This window comes from Pistacia vera, unplaced genomic scaffold, assembly GCF_008641045.1.
Source record: "Pistacia vera cultivar Batoury unplaced genomic scaffold, PisVer_v2 Contig897, whole genome shotgun sequence".
NCBI classification, from domain to species: Eukaryota; Viridiplantae; Streptophyta; class Magnoliopsida; order Sapindales; family Anacardiaceae; genus Pistacia; species Pistacia vera.
The window spans coordinates 392,462-397,208 of NW_022196775.1; positions in this window are offsets into that span (position 1 = coordinate 392,462).

Genomic DNA, 4,747 nt, shown 5'->3' on the forward strand with positions numbered 1-4,747 from the left:
AAAGTCCCGCCAATCGAAAGCAAGTTCAAAGCTTGAACGAGAGAATAGCGGCTCTCAGTCGCTTCATATTGAGAGCAACAGATCATCGCTTGCTGTTTTTTAATGTGGTTAAGGCCAACAAGAAGTTTGAATGGACTTCAGAATGCGAGCAACCCTTCCAAAGTATAAAATAGCACCTTAGAAAGCCACCTCTTCTATCCAAGCCTCTTCCCAAAGAAATCTTATTTCTCTATCTGTCTGTTTCTTAGTATGCAATCAACGCAACTCTCATACAAGAAGAAGGCAGAGTTCAGTGACCAGTATATTATACGAGCAAGTGACTATTGGACGTCGAGACATGGTATCCAGAGATGGAACCATTGGCTTATGCCCTGCTGATCGCTTCCAGGAAGCTGCGACCTTATTTCCATGCTCACACCATCCATGTTTTGACCAACTACCCACTCAGACATGTTCTTTAGAAACCGAAGGCTTCGGGTAAGTTGCTTCTGAGTTAGTTCGATCTACATTATAGACCGAAGACAGTAATCAAAGGGCAGGTTGTCGCTGATTTTATTTTAGAGTTCTCTTATCAGCCAGATCGGGAACCCGAACGGTCAGCTAGCGAAGTTGTCTAGGAAACTATTCGAAACTTGTCAACCTAGAGCCTTTATGTTGATGGGTCTTCGAATAGAAGAAGAGCTGGAGACGGTCTAGTGCTCCTCAGTCCTGAAGGGACTCACATTCATGGAATCCTTAGGTTTGAGTTCAAAGCTACGAATAATGAGGTTGAATATGAAGCGCTACTTGTTGGTCAACGACTAGCAAGAGAAATGGGATCAGATGTGATCGACGTCAATAGTGACTCCTAACTGGTTGTCAATCAAATTTTGGGAGAATATCAAGCCAAAGAAGAGAACATGATCAGTTATTTGAAGAAATCCAAGGCCGCACTCAAGCCCTTCAAACATTATACGATCAAGCAAATCTAAGAAACAGTAACTCTATCGTGGATGCTTTGGAAAAGATAGCCTCATCGTTGGATTCCGATGCTCCAGACAGTATTCCAGTTTAGTACATCAAGGTTCCCAACATCAACTCACTTGATCAGATCGTAACTGCGACCGAATCTACTTCCTAGATGACTCTGATTATTCTGTATCTTCGAGATGGGAATCTGCTTAACAGTAAGACTAAGGCAAGACTTCTACGAACTAGAGTTGCTCGTTACACACTTATCGGGGATTAGTTGTATAAGCGAGAGTTAGCACTCCACTCCTCCGATGTGTAACCGATGATGAAGCAGACTGCATCATGAGAGAGATACATGAAGGGATCTATGGTAATCACACTATTGCATGATCTCTCACTAATAAAATTGTCCGTCAAGGATATTATTGGCCCCCATTTCACGAAGATACCTTCAACTTTGTGAAAAAGTGTGACAAGTGCTAAAGGTTCGCGAACATCCCACAAGCTCCTTCCCACTAACTAATGATAATGACTAGTCTTTGGCAATTCTCTATGTAGGGAATCGATCTCATCGGGCCCATGCCAATAGGTAAAGGGGTTGTCAAGTATGCAGTGGTCGCAGTGAATTATTTCACTAAGTGGGTCGAAGCAAAGCCTTTAGCCGCGATCACTACAAAGAAACTCAAAGACTTCGTCTTCAAGAATGTAGTATGCCACTATGGGATTCCTTGTACACTCATCTCTGATAATGGGAAGCAGTTCGACAATAAGGAATTCATGCAGTTTTGCGACGAACTGGGAATTCATAAGAAATTTGCCTCAGTAGCAAGATCGCAAGCCAATGGTCAAGTTGAAGGTGTCAATAAGAGTATTAAGCACACGTTGAAGGCCAAGCTTGGCACAACTAAGGGCAATTGAGCCGATGATCTCGTAAAAGTTTTATGGGCATATAGAACAACTCCGAGAGCCTCTACTTCAGAAACACCCTTCACGCTAGCATATGGCTGCGAGCTAATTATTCTAGTGGAAGTAGGGACTGGTTCACTTCAAAGAGAATTTGTCAATGAAAAAAACAACAAGACACTCTTACGTGTGAGTCTGGACTCAATTGAAGAAAACCGCAACAAGGCTCGGTTAAGGATAGCTTCCTACCAGCAGGTGATAAAAAGATTCTTCGACTCTAAAGTCAGGAGAAGAGATTTCTAGGTTGGCGACCTGGTTTTGAAAGAAGTCATTCTCGGCACAAGGGAACCAAGTGCGGGGGTATTGGGACCTAACTGGGAAGGACCATACCGCATCGCTAAGGTAATACAACCTGGAGCGTATTACTTCAAAAGGCTTAATGGTTCTAAAGTGTCGCGAGCTTGGAATGCTGAACATCTTCTCCCATACTATCAGTAATTCCAAACTCGCTTATAGTTTTGATCATTTTAACTTGTAAAGTTTTCACTATTATAAATATCATGAATAAGATTGCTCCAATTCTCTTCGAAGAATCACTTGTGTCATAATCTCAAGTTTTTAATCTTATTATTTATAACTTTCTACGAGTTTGATGATCAGATATGTCATATTTGTTTTGTGAAGTGCTTAAGTATAAAAGTATCATCACAAGTGATAAAAAAAATTCCTTATATATATTTGATGAATGCGACCAAAAAAAAAAATGACGAGCAGAAAAGACTATTAAAGCAAAAAGGAGGAATCACTGTTCTTTGTTCCCGGGACCCCTGGCTGCGACCCCATGATCGTCTAGCTGATCGCTAGCCTCCGGATCATCTATTCGATCTACAAGAATGCCCATGTTCGGCTGATCGTCCTTCGGGGGAGGTTCTTGTTCCTCTTGCTGTTCGGCCTCTTCGGCTTGGAGCATAGCAACAAGAATGGCTTGGTAATCATCAAAGAGGATAAAGATGTCCATTTTTGGATTCTTTGCCGCAAGCTATAAATAGCTTGAATTGCTCATTGAGCATCCTTCCTCTTAAGCTCAAGGTTTTGCCACTTCATCTGCTTGGTCAATGAAGTGACTCGCCCCTAAAGTAGCTTGAGGTCTGTCTGCAGTGCCCTCTTTTGCTTTTCTGTGTTTTCCCACAACCGAGCTCGATTCTCCTCTATTGTCTTTGCACGATCAGTGCTTGCCTTCAACTCATTTTCTCTCTCACTCAACTCTTTGGTGAGCCTTGCCATTGTTCGTTAGAGCCTTTTATTGTTGTCATCTTTCTTTTCGAGCTCGCCTTTCTGAAAGTCTGCTGCTCAGATAGCAAAATCTCTTTCAGTCAGGTACTAATCCGCCTAAATGCGAGCCGCTTTGGCCTCTGCATCTAAAGCTGCGAGATCTTGCTTCAACTTGGCATTCTCCTCCTTCAGTTCGTGAAGTCTGTCGCAGAGTCCATATCTATCTTCTATTGGGCCACAGTTAAGGCAAGCAAAAACTGCACGGGAAAGGAAAATAAAGTTAGTTTTTTAAGATCTTAAAAAACTAAAGAATCGATTGGTATTGAAAAGTTCTCGAAGAGAACAGGCTATTTTACCTGACTTTGCAGTTGGAGTGCAGTGGCCACTAGGTCAGTAGGCTGAGAAGCCACAAACTCATCAAAGGTTGTGGCGAGTTGGCATTCCAGGAGAGTGTAAACCATCGGTTGTAGATAGTCCGAAAGTTGCCCTAGTGAATCCAGGACAGACGGGTCTAGCCTCGTGGAGGCAAGCACCCGTCTGGCCCATTGTTCGTAAGCTCTCCTTTGGGCATCTGTGGTCGCTCCCTTTCTCCTTCGTGAACTCTCGGGGGTAGCCGAAGTGCCAAGGGCATCCCTTGAGGGCATCCCCGGGCGAAAGGCACGGTAGGGCTAAAGTCTTTCTGGCAACACCCTGAAGCCCTCTAGTTTAGATTCGGATTCCTCTTCGACGAGTAGTTGCTTTCTCTTCTTCGTCTTCTAGCCCACAATCTTCTTCTTCAAAGCCCGGGCGGTGTCAGGCTAGGGAGTTCCTTCGCGTCGCTCCGCGAGTTGTTGCCTTTAGGCACCAATTCGTATTCCCCCCTGTGGGATACCACTAGTGGTCGCTGCGACTGGTTCGGTAGGGTCAATCCTGGGGAATGTGAATCCCCTAGTTCTCTTCGACGTCTTCAGGACCCTTAGTGGCATGGTTGCTGTATGATAGGAAAATGTATCAACAGAGAAAGTCTTCTTTTGTTAATAAAAGACGTAAAGTTCTCCTGCATGGGAAGATACTTACAAGCTAGAGCTTCCAAGGACGCCTTGGGATTGAAGAAGCCATACTTTTGTAAATTAGCAGTGGTCACGAGCAGCCTCGCGTCGTGACTTTAGTCAGGTAATCGACCAAATGCCTCGATATGGCTAAAACCTTCTAGAGTTGATAACCTTGTCATTTTGTTTTCTGCAAGAAAGCAAAGGATGTGTAAGCCTTATTTGTTAAGGAAGAGTTAAAGATAAAGGATAAGTAGTCTGTAAATTAAAGGGAAAACCTACTCGGCTCTCTAAAATTACAAACTCCGTCATACTCAAAGAAGAAATATTCGGTTTTATAAGCCCTGATGTTGCTAGGGTAACCGAATATCCCTTATTTGATCGTTGATTGTTTTGAGAGATAGTATGAATCCTTATCTTTCCTTCTCTTTAAATAGTAGGCGTAGCCGAGCTCCACTGCTTTTAGCTCGCCGAGTTTGTGTTCGCCACATGCGATATACATAGTGACCGCTGTCATATACGCGTTAGGTGTTAGCTGAAATGGTGCGACGTCTAAGTCGTCAAGAATCGACCTAATGAAGGGGTGAAAAGGT